Consider the following 11,144-nt stretch of genomic DNA (forward strand, 5'->3'; position numbering starts at 1 on the left):
CAGGAACTTTCAGTCATTCAACCCCCAGCTTACTGTAACCGACCAGACGATTCTCAGACACTTTTTACCCCGTGTTTCTTCTGGCATTTGTTCAGAAGGCATTTCCCATGGAGGACGGACTCTCCTAACAATATATTTCATCTGTTATATAAATTCATACAACAGTCAGCATGCTTTCCACAGTCCAATCAAAAACATGCATTTATTTTATGGTTATCGATATCCGATCACAATTAGTCATTATGGTTATTTCACTTGTCTCACCTTATTGTCTTCAGACAAAGTCAGCTTCCAAACACTTGTCTCATTATAAAATACAATTTCTAGCAGAGAACGTTTTTATCCTCAGCCGTTATCATGACCGTTATCTCAAATATACCTTTTTCCTTGTCATGATTGTTTCTCTTGCCCTTTTTCTGTGACTGATTCTGTGTGTAACAGTTACACAGTCTCTCACTCAGTTTGCTGGATGATTGGTTTGTGATGCAGAGGGAGGCCACCAGCGCAGGTTCAATTCCCCTCACTGACAGAGGATACCATGAAAGGGATGGTCTCTCAACCTCACCCCATCACCTGAGGTGTGGTGACATTCAGTGTAAACCACCATGCGTGCTCTATCTAATGAGAGTTCTTTGGGGCTCTATTCTATCAATGTTACCATTTAAAAATTTTTTTTACTGAAAAATGGATCCTTATCAAACCAATAACAAACCAACTAAAATAACTGAACAAAATTACACCCATGTGCATGCATATACAAAACAAGTTAAAGTCTCTTAACAGACAGAAAAAAACAAAAACAAACAATAAATAATAATTAAATAATAAGGCTCAGAATAACAAAACGATAGCTCTTGTTCTTCAAGAGCATTAACTGATATACATTCATATGTTCACAATTCTTCATATTAGATTCATTACACAACATCGTCATGGCTATATAAAAGCCCTTTTTCGATTGGCAGGTAAGCCTGTATCCCAGTAATCCAAAAAGGGCTGACGTAACTTATATAAATCTCTGCTTTTTGGTGCACCATACTGATGAGAACGTCCAAAGGGATATTGTCCATGGTGAGCTTACAAAGTCCCAACAGACCCGGGGGGTTTTCAGACATCCAACAGAACAGAATATTTTTTCCTGGCGTAGGAAGTATAATGGAGATACTAAACACGTATTTTGTATCAGTATTTACTGGGGAAAAGGATATGGAAGATACAACATGGAGGGAAACAGATGATGACACCTTGCAAAATGTTCATATCACAGAGGAGGAAGTGCTGGATGTCTTAAAACGGGTAAAGGTCGATAAATCCCCAGGACCTGATAAGGTGTACCCGAGAACTCTGTGGGAAGCCAGAGAAGTTATTGCTGGGCCTCTTGCTGAGATATTTGTAATATGGATAGTCACTGGTGAGGTGCTGGAAGACTGGAGGTTGGCTAACATAGTGCCCCTGTTTAGGAAGGGTGGTAAGGACAAGCCAGGGAACTATAGACCAATGAGCCTGACGTTGGTGGCGGGCAAGTTGTTGGAGGGAATCCTGAGGGACAGGATCTGCATGCATTTGGAAAGGCAAGGACTGATTAGGGGATAGTCAACATGGTTTTGTCTGTGGGAAATCGTGTCTCACAAACTTGATTGAGTTTTTTGAGGAAGTAACAAAGAGGATTGATGGGGGCAGAGGGGTAGATATGATCTATATGGATTTCAGTAAAGGTTTCGGCAAGGTTCCCCATGGGAGACTGATTAGCAAGGTTAGATCTCATGTAATACAGGGAGAACTAGCCATTTGGATACAGAACTGGCTCAAAGGTAGTTGACAGAGGGTGGTTGTGGAGGGTTGTTTTTCAGACTGGAGGCCTGTGACCGGTGGAATGCCACAAGGATCGGTGCTGAATTCACTACTTTTTGTCATTGACATGAATGATTTGGATGCGACCATAAGAGGTATAGTTAGTAAGTTTGCAGATGACACCAAAATTGGAGGTACAGTGAACAGTGAAGCGGGTCACCTCAGATTGCAACAAGATCTTGACCAGATGGGCCAATGGGCTGAGAAGTGGCAGATGGAGTTTAATTCAGATAAATGCGAGGTGCTGGATTTTGGGAAAGCAAACCTTAGCAGGATATATACACTTAATGTTAAGATCCCAGGGAGTGTTGCTGAACAAAGAGACCTTGGAGTGCAGGTTCATAGCTCCTTGAAAGTGGATTCGCAGGTAGGTAGGATAGTGTAGAAGGCGTTTGGTATGCTTTCCTTTATTGGTCAGAGTACTGAGTGCAGGAGTTGGGAGATCATGTTCATCTGTACAGGACATTGGTTAGGCCACTGTTGGAATATTGCGTGCAATTCTGCTCTCCATCTTATCGGAAAGATGTAGTGAAACTTGAAAGGTTTCAGAAAAGATTTACAAGGATGTTGCCAGAGTTGGAGGATTTGAGCTACAGGGAGAGTTGATTAGGTTGGGGCTGTTTTCGCTGGAGCATTTGATGCTGAGGGGTGAAATTATAGAGGTTTTCAAAATTATAAGGGCCATGGTAAATAGGTAAAGTCTTTTCCCTGGGGTCAGGGAGTCCAGAAGTGGAGGGCATAGTTTTAGGATGAGAGGGGAAAGATACAAAAGATACCTACGCGGCAACTATTTCACACAGAGGGTGGTACGTGTAAGGAATGAGCTGCCAGGTGAAGTGGTGGAGGCTGGTACAAGTAGAACACTTAAGAAGCATTTGGATGAGTATATGAATAGGTCGGGATTGGAGTGTTATGGGCCGGGTGCTGGAAGGTGGGACTAGATTGGTTTGGGATATGTGGTCAGCATGGTTGGGTTGGATCAAAGGGTCTGTTTCCATGCTGTACATCTCTATGACTCTATTACTTGTATTAATCTCTGTTTATTGGTGCATCATACTGGTGAGAAGGTCCAAAGGGATATTCTCCATGATGAGCTTACAAAGACCCAACAGGCCCTCAGACATCCAACACAACAGAACATTTTTTCCCTCGCACTGAAAGTAAGGATACTTTTTTTTCCCCATGTGCATCTGCGTAAGATACTCTGGGCAGGCCCAGGAAAAGAGAAACCGGGTCCATCTCCAATTCGGTCCCCAAGACCCACTCTACCACACCGAACACAGTGATCCAATATATACAAAGCCTGCAGCAGGACCACATGCAATGAGTAAGAGTGCCTGTCGTCATTCTACATTTAGGACATGCTGAAGATAATCCCACACTGAATTTTGTGAGCAAATCTGGTGACAGAAGAATTTTCAACTGCATGAAATGGGTCCTATTACAGATTAAAATCCTTCGAGCATTTTCACAAACATCCTCCCATGTCTCCAAAGAGATCTATACACCCCAACTCTCTCGCACAGACGTCACGAAGCTGCACAGTCTTGTCTGAGGGGACACACTTCAACAAATGATAAAGGGTACTGACAATGAGTGTATCCTTAGCAATATGCACCCACTTCTCTGTATTGGATCTGGAAGAGTCTGTTAAAAGTGTGTGTTTTTAAAATCAAATCTCTAATCTGGAAAAAAAAAACAGAAGAAGTCCCTACCAGGTAGTCCTTCCTTACGAGTTATTTGATCAAATGGTATCATTGCTTCTCCCTCAAGTAACACGTGGTGGCTCAGTGGTTTGCACTGCTGACTCACCTCACCAGGGTCACGGGTTTGGATCCAGCCTTGGGTGACTGGCTGTGTGGAGTTAGTATGTTCTCAACTGTGTCTGCATAGGTTTCCTCCCACAGTCACAAATATGTGCAGGTTAGATGAATCGGCAATTGCTAAATCGCTCATAGTGTTCCAGGATCTGTAAATTCAGACATCAATCAGGATAAATATAGGATGGTAGGGGAATGTGTCTGGGTGGGTTACTCTTCAGAGGTTCGAAGTTGACTTGCTGGGCCCAAGGGCTTGTATCCACACTGTAGGGATTTTACTAATTCTAAATCACCGAAGCAAGGTTACACCCTCGTTGCCCATAGTTTAAACCTGGAATCCATTGTCCCCGGTCGACAACCCGGTATATCAATTTAAGGGGTAAGAAACGTGGTTTTGGCTGTATTGCCCTCGATCTGACGCATTGTCCTTAAGGTTTTAACAGTATTGATAATCATTAGTTTTTAACAATACTCCATAAATGTTGTCATTTTATCTAAGAAAAAGAGAATAATAAGGGTTCGCTTTGTCTGAGAGGGCTCAATATCTAACCGTATTGATGCCGAATCCTCAGCGCCCCAGGCACTAACATAGGATAATAAAAGAGCTTTTAATCGGGGTGATCAACTCCCCACAATCTGTGGAGCAGTTGCAATTTTGTTAGTTTGATAAAGATTCGCTTATGTTGCCAAATAAAAAAGCTAAAAGAGCCATTATGTTTCCAAAATATCTGTCTGGGAAACATCAAAGACAGCATTCCCACGGGGGGGGGTGGGGGGGGGGGGGGGGTGGTGGTAGGAAATGAGGAAGGACATTCATTTTAATAACAGCTATCCGAATTAGCCAGGATATTGGAAATGCCTCCCATCTTTGAATGTCTTGTTTAATTTTGTCAAACAAATGGACACAGTTCACGTTTAAAAAATGATCAAAGACAGATGTAACGAATATACTGAAATAGGGAAACTACCCCAGTGACCATTTAAAAGAAAATCAAGATTTGCCCTCAGTGTCACGTATTTCCCTAAGAACTTCCATAGGCATGGCCTCCAACTTTGTAAAATTAATCTTATCGCCCAGAAAGGCAACAAGCGAATTAATGCATTGCATCACATGAACAACTGAAATTATGGGATTTGACAAAAAACATAAGACAATCATCTGCATACAATATAATTGTGAGAAACAAAGCTCACTAACTTCAATAATTTCAGTCCGAGACAAGATCTGAATCAGGAGTGTCATTTATTTTACTCTTGCAAGAGGATGCGATATCCACTGTCTACAAAGCAGGGACACACACGCTCTGAATTCAACGAATACACGATATCTATGTAATTTGGTTCCTTTTCATTCGCCCATTGCTCCTCCCCGTTTACATCTTCCACTTCTCTAAGACCGGCACCCATTACTCCTGTTTATCTCTTGCCTTATCCGGCCTTGTCTGTAACAAAATGCTTACTTCTGGCCTCACAAGACCGTTTGACCACATCCCGCTGTGGCCCATTGTTAGGTATATCCTTTCTTCACCATTATCTACTCCCTCCATCTGTGCTTTCCCCAACCATACTGATACTTATGACCTTTTAATTGGGGTTTGTTCCTGTGTTTCTGTAAAAGTGGGAAACAGATGGTTATAACTACTGCTTGTGCAAGCATATCTGGCTTCACCTACATCCTCACAGCACCTTATGTATTTGTCTGTTAAATCGACCATTGTTTTGCAGTAACGTTTCATTCTTGCATACAATTTTAGCTAATACAAAAACAATTATGTATTTCCTCCACATAGTTTGCATTCTAGTTGACTAAGCTCTTAGTTGAAACAATTACACACCGGTGTGATTTCATTTACCTTGCAAAAGTAATTATAATTGCAGAAGTAACACTACTTTACCTATACCCCTACAGTAATCTTACATGACTTCTGTCCTACTTCTGGGGCAGATATGTTGACATCCCTACGGATGGCCTCCGCTAGTGGCTCAATCGCCAACGTAAACAACAATGGTGAAAGGTGATAAACTTATCGGCTGCCTGGAGAAATGTTAATATTACTGGTTGGCCACACCATTAGTGAGAACTGCATCCAGAGGATCACCGTAAAGGACCCTCACCAACTTGATAAAAACTTTGCGTCGACCAAATCATTCTAATGTACAGAAGAGATCCGGCAACTCAACCCAATCAAATGCCTTCTCTCATCTGAATAGATCAATAATCCCTGGACAGATTGTTGTTGACACTCTTGGATCATATTGAGTAGCCTCTTAACATTGTAGGAATATCTGTGACCTTTTATAAAACCTGTTTGGTCCTCTTTGGCAACGAAAGGCAGCAAACTTTCCAGCCTGAATGCACGGGTCTCAGAATAGATCTTGAAACCAACATTTAAAAGTGAGATTGGCGTCTAAGAAGCACAATCCTCCAGGGTCTTCATTCCTTCATCGTCAGAGAGATATGAGCCTGTCTTAAGGATGGAGGGAGGGATTCGTGACTGTATGAGTGACAGAACATGTTAACCATCAGCCCTGACAATAGGTTTATAAATTATTTATAAAATTCACTCGGAAATCCGTCAGGAACGTGCGCCTTTACATTCTGAAGCTGCTTCTCACCCTCCTGTGCTGACAATGGTGCATTATGGCACAACGCTTATTCAGGGGTTACTCCTGGAAGACCCAGGTTCTTGAAAAATGACTCCATCTTAATACATCTATCTTCAAAATGTTCAGTCTGAAATAATTCGGAGAAAAATCTCGGACAGGCTGCATTCATCTTTTTGGAATCAAAGGTAGGGATCCCAGTACCTTCCCTAATTGAGGTAATGACTTGAGAGTGGCGCTCGTTTTCCTGGCAAGATAGGCTAAATACTTGCCTGGCTTATCACCATGTTCAAATAGCCTTTGTTTTGCAAAAGTAACTTCCTTCTTGGCTGTCTGTGTCAGCGTGGAATTCACTGTAGACCGAAGCGTTGTGATCATCTGCAGCTTAGCCACTGAGGGTCTATCACAGTATGCACTCTCGGCTGCCCTCAGCGTTGCCTCAAACCAGCGTTCCTGCTCCCCTTTCTGCTACATCCTAAGGAATAATTATTCTTTTGGCATAAGCCTTAGCAATTTCCCATCGAATGGATGGCTTACTGGTTGAATCTGAATTTATGGCTAAGAAAGATCTGAATACATTGCAGAAATACTCAATGAACTAACTATCCTTAAGAATAAAGCAACACATTCGCCAGTGTCTTGAATCTGTTATTTTGCCCTTAGTCTTAATCAATAAGTCAGAAATGGTAATATTCCCAATTGTGCAGGATGCCACCGAATCTAAGATGTTGCAGGGATGGGGAAGATATCAACCCTCGTGCGGCATTTCTGCGGGTTAATGAAGATAATAAAAGCCCTACTTGTGAGGTAGATTTGCCTCCAGATATCCACCAGCTCTAGTTCTGCACACAAATCCAGTAATTATTTATGTTATAACGAGGGTATTGGGGGACCTTTGGACATTCTGTCCACTGTGGGGTATGTAAGGCATTGAAACCGTCTATAATAATGTGGCACGAGGCAAGATAACTTAATTTGGAAAATGCATGTACCACGGTTTTAAGATGGCACGCCGGGAGGCAATAAACTTTCAAAATACTATATTCTTTCCAATAGTTCAAGGATTTCGGGATAATGATCCTCCTGTGGGTGTCAAATATAATCTAGTAATTTAACTGGAAGATTCTTCCTATCCAGTATGGCTTCTCCCCTACTCCTACTATTAAAAAACGAGAAATAAACCCGACCAAACCCACCCTGCTGTAATTTCAAATGTTCCTTGTCATCAAGGTGCATCTCCTGCAATAGGACAACATCCACCCTCTCCTTTCTAAGACGAGAAAGTACATTTTTCCTCTTGACTGGATGATGTCTCCGCTTATTGTTCCAGGTACACAATTTAAGATCATTATTATCCATCACACACTGTAGCAGCATTTCTGCTCTAGAGATGAAGAACTCGAATTACACATCACTGATCATGAATGAAAAAAGACTCACAGAACTTAAAAACAACACAAACTAAGACTACTACAACTTTCAAGCTCTCAAAACTTTCCAAAACTAAACTCATTAAAAAAAAACAAAAAAAGAAACAAAATCCAAAGTGCCAATGACATTCGATAGGGAATTTACCCCACGCCCGCCCAGTGGGGGCGTTTCTATATCACAAAACCTTATCTTCTGTCTGTTACCAATATCACGTCCAGGGCAATTAACAACAAAAATCGAGCTTCAACTGCCCTTTGGTCGGTATTTAATCATCACAACTACCTTTGTAACCCGCTCCAGTTTGAGCCGCACCCCAGACACAAGCAAGGAAAGAGAAAAAGTGTAGTAATACTTATGAAGAAGTTAAAATTGAGTACTCTACCCGTCCCCGACTCCAATTTAACGCTGGTTAATACGAAAAAATTCCAAGAAAATTTCTTTAAGAGCAAAACATGATTATCTAAACATCCATCTTACTTTAAAATGACACAGCGCTTTCACTTTCTCTGGAGTGTCAGACGTGTGTATGGATCTATTGAAAGCAATGCGGAACACCGTTGGGTACTGGAAGGAATACTGAATCCAGAGTTCCCTTACTCTTCTCTTGATATCATCAAAAGATTTTCTTTCCTGAGTCACCACCGTTGAAAAGTGCTGAAGAACATAATACTGGAGCCCTGTATCTGACGTACAGCAATCGGCTCTGTCCCCTGTGTTCCGGAAATTCCATCAGTCTTTGTTTATCCCCATAACTATGTAACCGCACAAGGACAGGGCGAAGGCACTGGTCTGAGTCTGACCTGTGCACCATAACCCGATGAACTGTCTCAGTCTTCACCTGTCCCTTTTCAGTTTTGAAGTGAAGGAATCACAGTAGCCAGTTCTCAATAAACTCACTGGCTGACCACCTTCCGTCCGGTCCAGCAAACTGACGATGTGAACGTTCTTCATTCTACCCCTGTTCTCGAGGTCGTCGTCATGTTCAGTTAACGTATGGACCTGATTTTCAAAGGAATCAAATGAGAGGAATTGATCCCGGTCTCTGCCACTGCAGCTCGGCGCTTGACATTATCTGTTCTGTTTCCAAGGCTGTCAAGTTGCTGCTCATGTTTTTGGAGCACAGGCTGAGAGCGGCTCTAGCCACGGCTGAATCCTTCTTCAATCATGGCTTCAATCATTTCAGGTAACTTGGTGAACTCAGTGACCAAGGCCTGGTGAGGAACTGGGTCTATTGAACGAGCAGAGTGGGTTGCAGCTATAGCCTCAGGCATGCTCGATGCTTCTGACGGGTGCACCGTGTGCTGGGACTTACTCGATCCTTTCCCGTGTTTTGTCACTTCCACTTGACAAAACGGGATTAGCAAAGATTCTATTGCTCTTTTAGTGTTGAAATTTACGTAAATGGCTGTGATGGGATGGGTTAGAGAACCACTTTGCCCGTGCTGTGATACAGAGCCCAGCAAAGCAGACCTTCTGGATCGCCGGCATGTTGGATTCCCCGTTAATGTTGCATCGATATTGTTGTTTCATTTTGCATTATATTCCTGGATGTTCTGGAACCGTGTAATTTGATACAACTGTCTACATTTTTCCCCACACTGCAAATTGCTGCCAAGTCCACGATAATCCTTGACTCTTTTGTTATTCATGAACCTTCTGTCTGTGCCTCAAAAATATTCAATACCTCTGCCTCCAATGGTCTGTGGGGATGAGTGTTCCAAAGACTCACAGCACTTTGACTAAACAAATATAGTGAGTGAGCAAACTTTCAGCAGAAATAACATAAAGTAAGTTGACTATTTTGGCATGAAGGATGAAACAATGGTGATCAATTTCAAAGGAGAAAAATCGCAAATTCTGTGATGCAGGCGGTTTCCATGTTCTTGGTAAATGAATCACATGAAGTCAGTCTGCAGATGCAGCAAGTGATTTGGGAGGTAAATGGAATGATGTTGTTTTTGGCAAAAGGTATCAGGTTCAATCGCAGGAATGTTTAACTGCATCTATACAGGGCATTGCAGAAGCCACACCTGATGCACAGTGTGCAGTTTTGATCTCCTGAAATAAATTGGAAGGATATAATTCTTTTCGAAGATTTTCAAAGAGGTTTCCCTTTACTCATTCCTGGAATGCTGGATTTTGGTTATGGGGGATTATCAGTTTCGATCTTAGCTAAGAAATAGTATTGAACCATCCATGCCTTTCTGAAAAGTGTATCAACTGGATGCGCATTCTCTCTTGAATAAATTTTAAGAAAAAGATGCATTGATATTAACACACATACTATGACGACACTTACCGATATTTACAACTTACACAGACACATGAAATTAAATTTAAAAATTTTTGTGATTGAAAGGAATGACGCACTTGCATATCATCTATAATCAAGTTTTCCAGAGAATGTTCCAGGAGAGCACACATGGCCCAGTTTGGTGTTCAGTTGACATTATTGTATGTTCCAACACAGAGTGGGAGAAAAATGTTCCCATGCTGAGATGCAACAGCCAGTTGATCCCTCTCTCTTACTTTGTTCCGCCCGACAGCAAAGTATGAGACCAGAAAAGCCCTGGGTTATCTTTACCACTTGTGAAGGATTCGTGTTGAGGATTCATTGGAATCTCTCCACTGCCTGAAACAAAGGCAATTCAGCTAAGTCCAACTGTTCTCAGAAGAAATCCCACGACCAGAACGCTGTGTGAGCAGAATAACTTCAAAGGCAGAATAGCATTTGGGGCAATCCATCATCTTAACATTTTTCATGATTTCAGCTTTCTGTGTCTCACATTTCTCTCGAAAATGACCTACTCTGAGACCTATATCATTGGCCACTTAACTAAACTGGTTACATTTAACGTTGGTGTAACCAGTGGAGGAGTGGGACTGAAAAAAGAAACAGTGACCCTCCAACTTTGGCTGGAACACAAATGAGAAATTCTCAAAGGGCTGTTCAAGTGCAATTCCCTTCCCCAGACGTTTGTGGTACCTGGATGTTTACATTTAATTAAAGTTGTATTTGGTGACATTTGACAGGCAAGTGAATTTAGGGAAATGGTAAACAGACAGAAAAGTGCTGCTGAGACGACAATCACATCACCCATGATCTTTGTGCGTTTTAGAACGGTGAAAAGTGTCTAATAGCCCATTCCTGCTGCTCAGCCCTGCGTTTCTATGTTCCATTCAACCCCTCACGTTCTTGCAACGAGCAGATTGAGGCCACTTCCTCCAAATACCTGGTCTACAGGAACACAGGATATCATTCATTTCCTCCAGACTATCACACACGGCTTAATGTGGGTTGGAAAATGTTTTTGGGAAATAGAGGCTGGGTTCGAAAGGCGCCTCTTGGTTTCTTTACAGAGTTTTTCTCTCTGCAACTAGTGCTTTATTTGTTGGTCATGTTATAGACCCAGATTTCCTGTGAATACAGCCCCCATA

Source organism: Chiloscyllium punctatum, chromosome 16 (assembly GCF_047496795.1).
Source record: "Chiloscyllium punctatum isolate Juve2018m chromosome 16, sChiPun1.3, whole genome shotgun sequence".
Taxonomy (NCBI): domain Eukaryota; kingdom Metazoa; phylum Chordata; class Chondrichthyes; order Orectolobiformes; family Hemiscylliidae; genus Chiloscyllium; species Chiloscyllium punctatum.